Below are 17,420 nucleotides of genomic sequence, written 5' to 3'. Positions count from 1 at the left end.
TTGTAGAGTTTTTATTCTGACTTCTAATGCTGGGTTTAGCTGCTGTATCTAGTCTTTTCTTTCCGTAAATCATCTATACCAATGAATAATACCCTTCAAACCTTTGACATTCTAATGGGATTCAGTCCATTTAAGAACACAAATTATTTATGCCATGCGCCTGATAATGCACCAATTTTGTTCATTTTCTTAAAATTCACTATTCCATAGCATTTTCAAGTTTTCGTCAGTCATATTTCCTATAAGTAAGGTGCATTTTGATTTCGGCATACTTTTTAACACATTTCCCCCCCCCCGCTTTCTTTTTGCTCTAGAATAAGTTCTACGTTTTACCCAACTTTTTAGATGCTACAAACAGACGTTCGAATTATTCTCTGCATTACTGATTATTTGGATGAAATCTCGAGGTTGATTTATTTAGCCTGTCAACTTGTACGCCGGATAATACTATATATTCTGCCCATAACTGCGCGAAAAAAAGCAGCCTTTCTATTTGGTCACTGGCATGGTCGATTGGTCACTGGCATGGTCGATTGGTCACTGGCATGGTCGATTTCTATTTGGTCGATTGAGAATATATCTTAATTTTACAAATATACATTTTTAATCATTCATTTTCTTTATGTTAAACGCTTTAAAAACACATAACTTTTGAAAAACACAGAATGATTCTCTCTAAAAGACTGCAATTTTTAATGAAATGTTACGAACTGGTAGAAGTAAAAAAGGCTTGGTGCTGTAAATCGGCATAATGTGTGAACGATTTTGGTGACTTTCCCCAATTGTTTAAATCGCAAATTTTTTTTGTGTAAGATTTACAGTCTTTCCTAAGTATTAGTACTTTTTCTATTTCCATATAAATTTTCTTCCTATTAAGGATGAAATGCATTTAAGAAATAAGGAAGAAAGACATAACAAACTAAGCAGTAAAAGATAAAAATAAGAAACTTTTAACAAGTACCTCTTTCGCTAAATGTGAATACATACAAAGAATCTCTTTATACACTCCTCTTGCTACTAAAAACACTTTTATTCGGTGCACAACTGAAAGATTAGGTTAACTGAAGGCGGTAAAATACATGAGGGCTATCTATCTATAAGTACGGATGCCTTCTTGAAGGACTTTCAAAGGAAAGCCAGCTCATATTTACGTTCCACGTAAGAAAAAACACGAAAATCAACCAGCAGTCAGGCAGTTCTCATGGGATTGAACACAAGGTTTTCTTTTTTTTTTTTTTTTTTTTCTTTCCTCGATGGCGGGCACTTGCCTATAACGGCAATGGTCACTCCAAACTGGCGCAAAAATGGCACTGGCACAAAAATGGCCAGAAGTAGTGGCCATTTTTGTGCAGGCACCTAATAGGCAACTACCGCTATCTCCTATGATAGGGATAGACAATTTTACATCCATGCCTTCGCCGGAATTCGAACCAGGCCCTTCGGTATTACACTCGGGCTCCCCTAACCACTTTACTGTCTGGGCGGCGGATAGAACACGAGTAGAACTCTCAGTATTCAGCAATCTTAACTACTCGAACTACTCGACCGATTGTGGGGCACAAAATTGCAAGAGATGAATTAAAAGCATCATTAAATTAAAAGTTTTTCACTTTTGTTTACAAATTACCCGTCAATAAGTCACTTTTTAATCAGCCCTAAAAATGACGTATTGTTGAGGTCTGACTGTATTTCATTGAACAGGGGGTGATTGATATGTTAAAATGTGAAAAATTCTTGGATTATTTTTTTTAATTCAAATTTTTTTATAGTTTGTAATTAATTTTACGGGATCGATTATGTAAAGAGCCGTGGATGAAGCCGGTGAAATTATACAGCTATACCAGGATGTAAAATTTTCAAAATTTAGGGCCACAGAATTCAAGCGCTGCAAAGATTGCAAGGGCCGGCATAATGCTTAGTCCTGATAATGAAATATAAATACATTGATGTGACAGAAAACTGACTCATACTTGTATTACATAATGAGAAATCTGCAATGGGAATGGAATAATAAATTTCATTCAAAAATAATATATCATTTCATTGCGAATGAAATAATGCTAGAATTCATACAAAAGCATTCGTATAAGTTTACTTATACACTCACTTTGTCACCAAAAATAAAACTTTGGATTCAACTATTAGAATTTTAGAGTTTTTTTCTCCCATATAATGCCACTTGTAGGCACAAATTAATTCTAAAAAACATCAGTTTTATACTATTCTTCTAATGCCAGTTGACAAGAACGGAAAGTCTCTGCCTTTGAAACACGCGTATATCTCAGTATACGTTTTGCTAAGTACAGACATTGTAAATAGGAATTCTGTTACTTATTCGTATGAATTCTATTATTTACAAATTGCTGCTCGAAAATTTTATGTTTAGCTAGACAAAAGGAAGTATTTCAGATACGAGAATGTCCGTAAGAGTTGAAATAATACTAAAGTGTATGAGGTATGAGATTATATCAAAATTTACAGTTTTTATATAATGTCCCCATGCTTTTCATAATTGCTTACAATTTCAAGAAAATTAATTATTATTACTTCACAGACCTTTTCAAATATTCTGTTTTCATTTCGTTTATATCATATTAAAACCGTAGAATCAAGTCCATGTTAAAGCAGAAACTGTTGGCAATTCATGAGCTTGCATGTATGTTCTAAATTATTACTATAGTTTGCATAATCAGACTAAAGGCAAATTAGCTACGAAAATGCAATGAGCATTTCTTTATGGCATTTTGCAACAGGATTTATCAACATTGTACGGTTCTGTGCAACTTTAAAATGTTAAAGTACTAAAACTTTAGTCAGACGACTTATCTTTCTCTCTACCTTCTAACTCTAAAATTCACAAATTTAAAGTGAATGTTTAGAATAAACCCTATTTCTTAGCATTTCAATTTGAGGGTTTCATAAAATTTTAAAATGTAATAGAAATTAATTCCGCTGCTTGCTGAACTGAGAATAATCTTGAAATCGAATTAGCACATTAAGCGACAAGCCCGTTTTGGCCTTCTTTCCGTTTAGAGCGGGATATGCTGGCTGACGGAGTTCTGCGTAAAATTTGATAAAAGATAGATTTAATACAAAAATATGATTTTTTTAAATTGTATATCCTCAGTCAATAGTGACTGACGCAGCCTGAACGGAAAAGTATACTGCCAGCCACTGGCAACTGACTCGGTACTAACGGAAATTGTGTCTGTTCACTAACGGAAATTGTGTCTGTGTCTGTAACTGAAAATTGTGTCTGTCTGACTGACATAGTGCTTAACTCGTTAAGGATATAATACGAAGTGACTGTAAAGTATGCCTCGGTCTAAAGCAAAGAACCATTGCTTGCCTAAACTAAAGATGATAATTATTAGATGATAAAGATGATAAGGCTTATTATTTTATAGTTCGGCATTAATGACGCAATGATATCCAAACGTATCATGATTGAGCTCTGAAATCCCAGAACTGACCACAAGCTGACAGTTTTCTGAGAAGCTCTCTTTCCTTTTTCTTATTCCAAATCTAAAGTACGTAACTCTTGCTTCAAAATTTTTAACATACGTATACGTTTGCATAATTAAATATGCTTCCACTTTACTTACATCTTTAATAACTATCCATTTAAAAAATGAAATAGGAATTTTACTTCGAAAGCTATTATTTACTTGATTCTGGAACATAAAAATCGCTATTTCTAAGATATTTTTGTGGATTGTTTCCCTTTTCAATATAAAAATATACACAGCTACCCAAATAATTCTAAATTTCTGACTTTATCAGTAAAAATATAAAAAAAAGTCTCTCTACCCAGGGCTTAATATCTATGCCTATGTCGTAACACAATTAAGAGGCAATTGGCCTAGTGTGGCCTTTACCAATATATTATAAGTAGGGTGTCTTTAATGATGAGTTGAATCCAGTAAGATGGAACGGACTTTTTGTACCTAGTGCAGAGTCTCTAGAAGAGAAGCAAACGAGGCCCCACGATGTGAGGATCTGCAGCTTGAGGATTTCTGCCGCTAGGCTATGCTTGTCTTGAGAGAAGCTGCGAATTAATCTTGATCTGCAAAGTTCAAAATAATCTCGATGGCTTGAAAAGCTAGACAATGTTTCTGCATATTTGATTTAGCTGATTTAATTCCCTGAGCTATTGTGGTTATTGATTTCATGAGATAAAGAGTTTTCTGATCTTCTGACAGATTAAATATACAAATAAGCTACTTTTTGGTAGAGAAACCGACTGCCATAGGCTGGGGTCTAAATCTCGAAAAAGGTCTAAATGTTTCTAAGTGTATAGTATCTTTGTGGCATGGGAACATTTAAAATACTGTCGAGCCAAAAGTCCTCTCAAAAGTCTGGAGATCGGGAAAGAGAGACAGAAGATCCTCGGACATGTATCAAGCAAAATTAGAATGATCACCTATAAGGTGTCGATCAACAACAAAGGCTTACTACTATGATGAATTCGTGGACATGATCGAGATCCTCTCAAATCAGAAAATTAAGAAACAACAATATAAACATGAAAATGCGTTTAATTTTAGGAGACACTCAAATAAAAGTTAACTTGTTTTGTTTTAATTGAAATAAGTGTAGGTTATAAACTTTTGCAGTAAAAATGTTGTATTGGTTAATTTTATTGTGAAAGAATAGTACTTTGTATTTTATTTTGTACCAACGTCTTACCTAACAATTACTTCATTTTTGTTAAAAAATAAAATACTACAGATGCAATAACAAAATCTCTCTATAAAATAAATATGTCTTGATCTTGCGGATCTTACTAAAATGTCTTGATCTTGCGGAAATCCATATGGGCTTCATTCCGAATTCGAAGTCTTGCAGCATCTGAATAAAGAAACTACACATATAAAAAGGAAAACTAAAATAAGACGATCCATATTTTCTTCTACTTCTCATTTCTTCGCCTGTATATTATTCTGTACTAAGAAGATGGATGAACGGCAAATACTGCTGTTATGACAGCTTTTTCTGTGCTTCGAATGTGGTAGTTTTTATCTTTATAAATCTTTATTACCATTTTATGGCCTTCGCGCTAAGATCATGTTTATTACCAGACTCTTCCCTCCACTCAAATTCTTTTTAAACATAAGAAATAAATTTATACTGAGAATTGCATTATTGCTGTTGAGACTAAACTCGCTTGTCTGAAATCAGAGTAAGCCCACGAATTTCATCCTGACAAGGAGGCAAGATTGCACCTGTCGTTGGCAAAAGCTTTGGAAACCATACAGGTGACAGTACGACTGTTCCGCTTCCAATTTTAGAGGACAGCACCTCAGGGGGACGTGTCCGAGGGTCTTTCACCGTTCTTCCCCTACCATCAACCTCTCGAAAGGACTTCCGTCTTACCACATATTTTGAGTGCCCTATGCGCACAGACACTATACATTTACAAATATCCATCCTTTTTTCGGGATCCAAATCTGGGATATTCTGTATATTAGTCAGAGTCACTAATCATTAGCACGGTTGAGCGGCCTATTTAAATTTAACCAAGACAAGCTAAGCAAACATGACATGAGCTAGAGAATATCTTGTTTGTATGAGAATTTAGAAGTGTTTAGTTTTGTCTCAAAATTTTCCTTGAGTATTAGTACTCTTTCCAGGAAATATAGCATTTGTATTCCGTACTTTTTTATAAATTTTACTTAAATTAAAATTTCCAAATGTTAACATGACTGTTTCACAAACCCATAAAATTGTCAGATTTTGAGCTTTAATGCCTTCAATTATTAAAACCCTATTTCTGCTTTCGTTAGAATTCATGTTGCTTTTCATTGATTTCGAAAATTTGATTATGCATTCTAATTTTCCACTCAGAACATTAATTTAAGATCTATCCCTTAACTGCTTGATCCTAATCTCTAAACTACGTGAGAAAAATTATTCGATAATATTCACTTTCATTTATAAAGGCTTACCAAGAAGCTAGACAGAAATATTCTATCGTATTCTGCATGAGAAAATTTTATTGTCTTATTGGTAACTTTTTAGTATTTCGTTTACACTAGTATTACTCACTATCACAAAGTTCTAATAAGCAACTATTTACTTTGTAGGGTTTCACTTAGTTCAATTAACCAATTACTCGAATTTTTGCTTAGCCAAGTTAAGTGAAGTGAGTATTTAAACGGGTGACTCTTGGAGTTTATTCACCGGCCAATAAGAATGATATACAGTAAGACCCCGCTTAACGCTGTTTCGTTTAGCGCTGTTTCGGTTTAGCGCTCTTTTATTTCAACCCGGGGATTCTTCGAAATTGTGCGCAGCGCTAGGTTTCCAAATAACATATCCGAAACAGTGTAGTTGTGTTTCTTGCTTGGTTTCTTGCTTTTTATCATTTGAAACATTTGTTGACATTATTGTAAGTTTAAATTTGTATAATACTATAACGATAAATACAGTGGCAAATATTATGATCTTTAGTTTTTATCATGGGTGATAATAAAAAACAAGAAAAGCAAACGCAAGTGATTAGAAGATTAGATTCTGGTGAACGTCAATCTCAAATTAGTGCTGCATTGATTTTGGCAACTTCAACAATAAGGACAATTCTTAAGAATAAAGAAAAAATACTGTCATCGGCAACTGCAACTACGTCAAGCTCTGCAACTAGAATTACCCGTTCTAGAAATAACATTATAGAGGAAATGGAAAAACGACTGTCTGTATGGATTGACGATGAAATTGAACGCAAAATGCCATTAAGCCAATCTATCATAATTCCTTCTTAACAAAAAGGCAGAAAATTGGAAACCCAGAATAGACTGAATGATCTGACTGAGAATTTTATTTGTTTTTAAAAGTATATGCGTTTATATTGTTTTTATTTTTGTAAGAAATAAATGTTTGATTTTATTTTTATTAAAAAAAACATTATTAAATTTAATGCCTAACCATTTTTTATCCGTCTTCCCCTAACCCCATTATTTACATGTTAAGATAGCCTCGCTTAGCGCTGTTTCGCATTACGCTCTACTTCGATGAAACGTATCCCCCGCGTTAAGCGGGGTCTTACTGTACATAGACTGCAACTGTTACAAAATATGATTTTAAGAATGATAACAAACACACCTCACCAAAGACTCGAATTTTCCTACATAAGATTTTCGGCGTGCAATATCCTGTATATAGTGTATATATTGTAAATAGTTACTAGACTTTTGTATTGTTGTACTTATATTTATTGTAATTAATAAAATCTGATTTGCTTTGTTTTCTTTCTTTTTTTTTTTTTTTTTTTTTTTTTTTTACCATTATTAGGACGATAAACACACCTCGACTCGTTTGTCCACGATCGCTTGAATACCGACCGCGTGATGCTTCGGTCCCCTTCTTGCCTACCTCCTCCTCTCCTCCTCGGAGATTTCCATGGAGGTAAGAAAGGAAGGAGGGGCCAACTCCGCTCTACAAGTGAAGCACTGCTCCGAGGCTTCGGTCTCCAGATGGGGTGTTTTTTGTTTACATTCAGAAGCTCCGTTGACAGCGTTTTGATAGTACTTCGACCCGCAACAGTTCCATACAAATCGAAAAACGGGACACTTCCGCAAAAAAGATTCATTGTGTGATGGATAATAGCAATTTGTACAGTTTAATGACATTTACGCAAAAATCACGTCTTGGTTATTTTTCAGTAACTAACAACAGCGATTTTGATTATGAATTGTTTTATAAAATTCTAAGCTGTTGAACTACAAAAATACAGATATTCGCAAAAATGTCATGCTTAAAGAAGAAAAATTACCTTACGGTACCTTTAAAATTGTATACGTCTTTCGATACCCTTGATAGAGTATTCGCTACTTTTATTTTATGTTCCAAACGCCAAAAAGTTTTAAATAAATAATTTTTTTTTTTCGTTATCCTCATATTATTGTAACATATACTTTTTAAAAACTTTCAGAGGAGAGTCTTTTATAGTTGTTTATTTTAAATTCATCATTTTATTTTTATATAATTGAAAAATAATCACTTTGGGTTTACACGTTTTACTTATTTGGGTTAATTTAAAAATAAAACTACCACCAAGTGCTGCAATCCTCGTCAAAATTAATAAATATACACACAGATATTTCAATAAGGGTACTTTTCCATTTTGCCGGCGCAAACGATAAAGTCGCCAAAAATGGTACAACCGATGCCAAACGGAATTTCCTCGCTGGTAACCTTTTATGCTTCATTTTCAAAGCAAGTCGCAGCCATTTCTTATCAGATTGATCGTTTCTTTCAATACTGGCATACAATTACATAAAATTTTAACCAGATAGTTCAATTTTATGCCCAAGGCCATTCGCAGTAATTAAGTCAATTAGGATGCAATCACACCGCTCACCCGAAGGCGAAAATATAGAAAAGGTAAAGTCAAGGGTTAAATTCATCAGTCGTAATGAGAATGCACTAGCAAAGTAAAGCACAGCGGTTTCACATAATTTCTGAGTAAGCTATTTGTACGAATTGAAATAATTCTTGCATTTAAACTTGTAATCCAAATTAAGATTTAACTTGAAATTAATGTAGATAATTACTGAGAGAATTAGAATTTTGTAGCGTAGTTTACGTGAGATGAGATCACTTGGAGTCACGTGATATGAAACGGCGAATCAGGATGTAGTACCATGAAAGCATAGTAAATTCTGAAATTAATGTCGTTTTACAAATTTATTGTCTTTTATTTATTTCCTTTTTACAAAATTTTAAACGATATTCAAATGCTTATTCCTTCAAAATAAAAATTTCTTAGAACTTACATTTGTTAACATTTTTTATGTGTATACTGTGTGTTGTTGCCAATAAAGTCTACTTGGCGAGATTTGCGACGGCGAAACGGAAAAGTACCCCAATAAGTTAATCCTGTTGACAATACGTTTATAAAGCAAGAATTGTTCGTACTGGAAAGTAATCTGTTAAAAGCATTGTAAAGCAAATTCTATGAGATGCCTAAGGATGTAATAGAGTTTTAGAATATTTATTGTTGAAATTAAGGGTAAAAAAATTAATCTGATAAGTATAATTAAAAGAATTATTCCCTTGCATTTTATAATAACTCAGTTACAAATTTTAAATAATGTTTAAAAAAAAAAACTTTTTTTTATTCCCTTTCAGAAATATTCAGAGAAAGTTAAGTACATGGAAATGAGCACCAATATTTAACGTACTTCACTATTAAAATAAAAGGTGCTCTAATTTGAAATGGACCGAATAGAGCATTAATTATAAATTGACTTAAATTTTTCGACTTAAAAGATGAATCATAAGCTAAAAAATCATGTCATATTTTAGGAAGAAGCTCTGTCAATATAAAAGAAATAATGCGTAATTTTAATATTAATAATACAATAAACTTTGATTTTAATTTTGTAATCTTTAAACGAATAAAATCGGATTACCTTAAATTTTTTTTTCTAATGTAATTAAGGAAAACTTGCGAAAATATTTTATTCAAATTAAACTGTTCTGTGAAAAGTTTAGCATTTAATTCCCTTCAGAAAGAAATATTGTTTAAATATTTATTCTTTTCACATGCTTAGGACTTTGAAATATTCTAGGAAAAAAAAAAAAAAAATACATACATTTATATGTATATTTACGACTTAATTACGAAACATTTACATCCGATCGTGTCAAATCTCATTGATCTTAATGGTAAGACACTGAATGTTTTGGTCACCACAAAGGGATTGCCGGTGCTTGAAAGTAGTGTATAGAAAAACCGGTTAGGGCCTCTTCTTCTTACTTGCTACGTCCATAGGGATTTCACGCACTGACAGAATTACGCGATGCGCACATGTGGCAATAATTTGATCGAGCCGGAGAAACCCGCACTTTGGTAGTCCGGCGATACATAATCAGTCAGTCAGTTTATTTAGAGCGTGTTTTCGGTGGCCAGCACACGTTACGAGTCTGTCCTTGCTGTTACATGGAGTTGCTGATACGCCTTTTTGGCCATTTAAATAATTATCACGCTTAGTAGGTTGTTGAGTCTACTTAGTTAGCCTTAACTTAAAGTGTTAGTCCAGCACTACTCTTTAGCTTTGAATTCATTGTGTAACGATTCTTAAGTTCCACCGCAAGTTGTCGGTGTTATTTTAAGCACGAAGTACGTGTCTTTTTGTCTTCAGAGTTTGAATAATAATAAAGGGTTCCTTTTACCCTTCTTTTGTGCTGGTATTCTTTACATCTGTGCGAAAAGTCACCAGGTTCCTTTGTAAGATCTAGTAGCGTTAATGTTACCAAAGAGAGTACGATCCTAAAGCTTATTGTTGAACTGTTTTAATTCGCACTGTGCAATAACTTTACTAATCTGACATCTAGTTGAAATTTTAATTTTGAAAGGTGGTTTTTACAATCCGTACAACATTACAATAAATTAAAACTCTCACAGTATCATATTTTAATAATTAAATATAAGTGGTCCTCGAATTTCGCACAATTCCCTATTTCACACATTTAAAAGTTCCATATTCCCAAAATAATTCGCTTCTATGCAGTCGCTCCCACGTACCGCAGTAAATATGCGCTTCCTAGAGCACATCGCTTCCTAGAGTAGAGGACTTCTTGGAATCGTAACGCCGCTAGAGTTCCATTTCCATTTTCCTGCAGCCACGCAACCTTTGGTTTGAGCTTCTAGTTCTAATAAGGAACATTAGGTCGACGAAATTCATGACCACTCTTGATCTTACTTCCGGCTACTTTCAAATATTCAGAAACCAGAAGACGTGAATAAAACGGCGCTTATTACAAAATCAGGCACTTATGCGTTTGGACTTTGCGGGCCCCCCCCTCAACTTTTCAGTGCGTTATGGATATTAATCTACGTCCTGTCCTCGGGAAGTCCACGCTAATATACTTAGATGATATTACTGCGTTTTTTTTTTTTTTTTTTTTTTTTTTTTTTTTTTTTTCACACGGTTTCGTGCTGATTTGGAGTGAATAACGACGACACTTGAGGAAGTATCGAAACATACTTTATTGGTCGGTATTAAACAGGACAGCTCCAAAATCAGGTTACAGTCGTCGAAGAACTACTATAACACACTGACACAACCAGCGACACAACCTTCAGGTTATCACGCTATAACGGTGGAGACAGCTTCACTGCAAAGCACCGGAGTACAGCTCCCGACTCTGCTCGGTCGTTCTCGGAACTCCACGTAATCTCGAGACTCTCCACGCTACAACTCGCGATGCACTCGACGACACACAAAGCACGGCTCCCGACTCTTCGGTTCAGTCGTTCCCGGAGCTCAACACGCTCTCTTGACGATGCACTAACCGCGATACACTAAGAGACTCTTTCGATGGACTCGACGACCCACTTGGCACTCGTTGCCAGGCTAAGGCTATCGAGACAGAAGATTCTAAAATAAAAGCAATAAAAAATTACTCTCCACTAAATACGACAAAGAAATTTTCCTTTCTTGGCATGTGCTCCTATTATCGTTCTTTCATCCAAAATTTCGCTTATTGTTGAACCTTTTGTTAGTGTTAAAACGGAAGAAATGAAAGTTTGCGTGGACAGCGGAAGCAAACACGGCTTTTGAACAATTAAAAACAGCTCTAATTAATGTCCCAGTGTTAAAATTCTCGGAAGGGGATGAGAACTTAGAAATCGTGGCTGATGCTTCAGATTACGCCGTGGGTTCTGTTTTAATGCAAAAAGGGCATCCCTTCGTCTTTTTTAGTAAAATGTTAAATCCTGCACAGCGGAATTATGCAGCTACCAACGAGAAACGTTAGCCGTGTTAATGGCAGCACGGAAGTTCCGGTTTTATTTTGGAAAAACACCGGTTACAATCTATTCAAACTATGTGGCCGTAAGTAGACTATATTCTGTGAAGAATTTAACTCCAAGATTAATTAGATGGGCCTTAAAGTTATAAGAGTACACCTTAATTATTAAGCATACTCCCGGCAAGGAAAACACCGTAGCCAACGCGTTATTAAGAATTAAACTGGGTGAAAATGGTGATCAAATAAAATGTGTTGTGTGAACTTCTAAAGTTTTAGATTCCCATGAAACGATCATTTCTGAGTTGCTAATAGATCCAGAATTCGGTAATAATATAATTCGGTACTTTAAATAGTGCTTATTTAAAGGATCCAGATAATTTTGAACATGCAGACCTTGCTGCAATTAGAAATAGGGCCCAAAATTACGAAATTGTAGATAATCTTCTGTTCTATACTAAACTGACAAATGAAAAACATGAATTTAGACCAGTCATCCCAGCCACACTACGGCTAATCATTTTGCACGACGCACCAATGGCTGGCTACTTGGGGGTGAGGAAAACGGTGCGTAGGGTACGAGAGGCGGTGTATTTTCCGCAACTACAGAAGGTAGTGACAGCATATGTCAGGTCCTGTAATTTATATCAGTTAATTAACGACGTTAGTTATAGACCGGCCGGGTATCTAAATAGTATTCGCGCGACTTTTCCTAATGAAATTCTAGCAATAGACTATTTTGGCCCTTTTCCCCAAAGTGAGTTAAATAAAAACCGATATCTTTTAGTTGTTGCTGATCACTTTTCTAAACGGATAGAAATAATTCCGTTAAAGTAAGTATTGTCTAAAATAATTGTATATGCTTTTTTACAAAGATATATCTTAAAATACTGTGCACCGTTAAAACTAATAAGTGATAATGGTAAACAGTTTGTTAATCAAATTTTTGAAAAATTGTGTAAAGAGCTTGACATACGGCATATGAAAATGGTCCAGTTCAGACCACAGCCAAATATCGCGGAAAGATTTAATAAAAACATTGTTAAAATAATTAGAAGTTATGTCACAAACTATCATAAACGCTCGGATGGCTGCATAGATAAACTAGCCTGTGCTTTAAGAACTGCCAAGCATGATACGATGGATAAGACACCCGCTGAATTATTTCTGGGTAAGAAGATTTTAACACCGTTGGATAAACTCTTTCGTCCAAGAATGGGAGCCTGAATTTAAACTGCAAAGTATTCAAAAGCTGATCGACGAAGCTTTGAAGAATTCAGATGTAGAAGGCAGCAGAAATTATATTATGATAGAAGACGCCGTGAATCAAATTGTAAAGTGGGGGATAAGGTGCTGAAAAAAATTCACTCTATCTAGTGCACCAAAGAACTTTGTAGCAAAATTCTTTGAGGGGCTATATATTGTAAAACAGATCGTCGGTGCTGTTATATATATATATTACTTCGAATACGGGCGAAAGAATAAAGGCTAGTCCTGATCAACTAAAACACTAATATGAACGTAAGGATTTTGATGTTTTGAATGATTTCTTGCAGACTTCCGAATCAGAAGAGACGGCATCCTCAAGGACGACTTCGGCTCCACCAGAGCTTCCGTCACCCACAAAGAAGCCAAGAATGGACTAGAAGTCAATACCTCAGACAAGCTGAAGAATTCCCGATAAGAGAAGATTCAAACAGTCTGAAGGTCTAGCTGAAAATAAAATTCAAGGCTGAGGGATTGTCGAGAAGGTATAAAGATGGCCAAGCAATAAATATGGCCGTGCCCCGACAAGATCTTGCAGCAGACAACTACAGGATACGTCAAGGGATCGGAGCACGGATAGAAAAACACAAATAAGGTCACCGGCGGTTAAAATGAGGAAGAGACCACCTAAAACACAAGGCCCACAACGGCAACTGAAACAACAAAATGTGTGCGGGCAAGAGTCCTCGACTACCGACGCTCCAAGAACCAGCTTTCCTGCCATCAAAAGGAAAAGACAAGAATCGACACCGTTGGAGTCTAAGAGAAGGATGCTTAGAGGAGAAAAAAAAAGAAGAGCCAACCTCAACCTGGGGAAAGAAAGCAGAAATTGAAGATTGCCAGTGTGAACAACATGACTTAAAAGAACTTTTGCAACAAAAGGATGGCAGAGTTTCATAAGCAATGAAAAACAAAGATAAGTAAATTAAAAAAAAAAAAAAAAAAAAAAAAAAAAAAAAAAAAAAAAACTTTTCTGTTTTGTAAAGTTACATGAAAAGTTTAAAATACCAAATTACTATGTAAAGTCAATTTGCCTCAGTTGAGGACTAAAGTTATTTTAGTTTAATTGGCGAAAGCACAAACCATATTGTATTCTAAAAATGTAATGTTAATGTAAAGAGCAAGTAGTTCGTTTTGTTTGTCGAAAGACTATTTGCTTATGTTAAAACGCCAAAGGTTCTGGTCTGCTACAAGCAGCTTCGTATTAGAACTTGTTAATGAAAATTTGATTTTATGTTCGCACTTTTGGCGAGAAAAGGATTCAAGTAAAATTTTCATTCTAATCTCTATTGTGGTAAAAGTTTTTGATTGTAAAATGTAAAAATATCTGTTATGTTAAAGTAAATGATGCTGAAAATGTAAGTTGAAACTCAAAGAGCATTTATAATAAGTATTTAGTGCTAAAACCTCAATATGTAAAGCAATGTATTTGAAAGTTAATGTATTCAAAAGAAAACCTTGAGACTGTACAAATGCTGAAGTTAGCCAGGTCAAATTATGCGATTTTGAGTGAAAGCTTGCATGTGTTTAAGCCCGAATGTGGGGAAAATTTTGCATGCATGTGTTTAAGCCCGAATGTGGGGAAAATTTTGCATGCATGTGTTTAAGCCCAAATGTGGGGAAAATTTTGCATGCATGTGTTTTGTAGGGCTCTCGACCTACACTTTAGTTAATTTTCATGTTTACTAGCTCATAGAGAATTACGAATTGGGTTTAGGGTGTGTCTAAGAAGATTGCTATGTGCTAAAAAGGTTCTTGTGTCTTTAGGTGGAGCGTTTGTTCACTTTGACATATTCCACTTGCGTTTTCACCCCACATTGTGAAGCGCCAAAAGGGTATTAAGTTTAAATTAAAGCATGAATGTGTAATGAGTAAATGTTACCCGTAAAAACCGTAATGTTCGGTAAACTTAAGAAAGCTACTGTAAATACAAGAAAAGGTTACAAAACTCAATAAAATAGTTAGTGTATTGTGAAAGTAAAGTGTTATTCATTGTTTAATAGACACATGTATTCATAGTTATTCCTTCCAGATGAATGGAAGGACAAGACTGAATGCCCTAATGAGCAAGTATGATGAAGCAAGTACAGCGGAAAAAAAAGAGGAAAACGAATTATTTGTGTTGTAATTAAGTTAAAGTTTAAAATACGAATTGTGTGTGAATGGGCTCAGGGCCTGTTAGATGTAGAATTTAACATTTTGAATGAGGTCTTTGAGGACCTTTATCCAAGTCTGTTAAATTCTGGCAGAAGCAACTGTAGGGATTTATATTTATTTTAAATTAACAAGTTAAATTTAAGTTTATGTTCTTTCCTATAAGCGTTCATTCTCCTAATTATCAGTGTCAGAGTATTTAAATTTGGTAGCACGCGTGAAGGAATGCAAGTTATACCTTGAGGAGAAAAAGTTTAAATACCGAGTTCTAGAAAGGAAAGTTAGAGAATGTGGGCAAGCGCTGTACTTTTGTAGCGCAAGCTTCTAGTTCTGCCTTTATTGCTGGTTAAAGTGGCGTAACAGCTATTACTTTGCTAGCACTATATTTTGACGCGGTTTTAGGTAAGAGGATTATCTGTGCCTTGTAGAGTAATTCTACTGCTTGTTAATATCTTCAAATTTTTAGTGTAGTTCTTGTTATTTGAGTTACCGCCCAGATTACCGTAGTTTGTTAGCGTCAAGTCGACGCATTGTGAATTTTAAAGAGTTTTAATAAAGGGTTCTTTTTCCCCTTCTCCTGTGTGGTTCCTACACGCACTTCAGTAAGCACATCAGAAGATAAACAAATAAACAAGTAGATAAAACAACTTCATCAAGTTACTCTTCGAAAACTGTCTCATAGTCTATAAAATTCCCTTCATCCTTAAGGTTTCTGCGAAGTTCGGATACAACGTTATTCAGCTATGCATCGATTGTATTGTAGAATTTATTTAACTTCTATCCAAGGAAGCTTGACTATGTATCTCTCTTTGTCCTCTCTATCTACCGTTTTCATTAAGTGATTCATTGCATTTTATTTCACTTCTTCACCAGATGTAGTTTCAGCTGGATCTCTAATACCCAAAGTTCAGCGATAGAGCTATTTTTTATTAACAATGAAGTCATCAGATGAGCAGAACTATTCTCTTGTTTCTCATTAGGAACTTTACCCATGATTAGCCAGCCTAACTTTGTTTCGCATGCGACAAATCCGTATTTCGATTTATGCACTTTTCCTGAGAATAAATGTCCGAAAAAAATCCGCTTTTATCAACAGCTCACTGTTCGGCAACCTTTGTTATGATCAGTAAGAGTTATACTTTTTCTTTCAGCTCTTTTTCTGCAAATAATTGGTTGGTCAAGGACTTGGATATCATAGCAAAATTCAGTATCCTAATTCTTAGTTACTTCATATAGTCGGTATTCTTGTTTTTGATAATGTTGATTCTCTAAATACCGAATGTATGATACTTTTAATTTCAATGGGTTTCAGATTCGTTTCCTTAATTGTTTTCTGCAACAAATAGGGCCGCTGTAAACCACCATCAATAACAGCTTGGATTCCCTGTTTCGTGCCTTCTGTCTTGATATTAACTAGTAAAGATTGAGGGAGAACTTCTTCAAAAGAACAACGATTTAATAAACTGATATTCGGTTTCTCTTCTAAGTCAGGCGTCTTGATTTTCGTTTTATTTATGGACAGTTCAGGGAACATTATGGTGTCCTTTATTATAAAGCAAGCACCGCACATTTGATTTACAAACTCTTGATTAATTCTCAGGCTTTAAACAAGTACAACAGCATTACTTCTTTCTCAGAACGTCTTGTTTTTTCTCAAAGCCAAGTTTCATAGCGTAAAAATATTCTTTGCTTTGGTGAAATTTCTCACAAAAGACGTACAGAGCAATATTCTTTCCGTTTTCTATTCCTCCTGTAAACAACTCTGTAGCAATGGCCAAAGAAGCGAAACGATATATTTTTTCTTTCCTGTCATTGTAACCCTTGGGTGAAAACCATGTTTTTGTCAAACGAATTCTTCCTTCTTCTATTTCCGCTTTCAGGAAGAGCAACAAATTGTTCAGTTTTTTAGTATAAACAATATTTGATGAGCAATCACTGAAATTTATAATAGGATTAAGTAACCGCACTCTAAATGTATTTTCCGGTATGCATGCATGACTCAATGCGACGGAAAAGCATAGCTAAATACTTGTCAAATGTTAAACCAACTGATTTTAAAGCTCCTAAATATGTTTCTAATTTATCATAAATTTGTCAAGATGCTTAGTTTTCTTTTTACTTCCGTTGCGTTGATCATGAGTAATTTTAGCAGCTCACGAACGTAGTACTCAATAAATAATTCATGTTTTCTGAAACGGGATTTTAAACTTCCTATTGCCTTAGAACAGTGATGGCGAACCTATGGC

This window comes from Stegodyphus dumicola, chromosome 7 (assembly GCF_044657685.1).
Source record: "Stegodyphus dumicola isolate Sdum_Otavi_A_Nest chromosome 7, ASM4465768v1".
NCBI classification, from domain to species: Eukaryota; Metazoa; Arthropoda; class Arachnida; order Araneae; family Eresidae; genus Stegodyphus; species Stegodyphus dumicola.
This window is presented reverse-complemented; position numbering follows the sequence as displayed.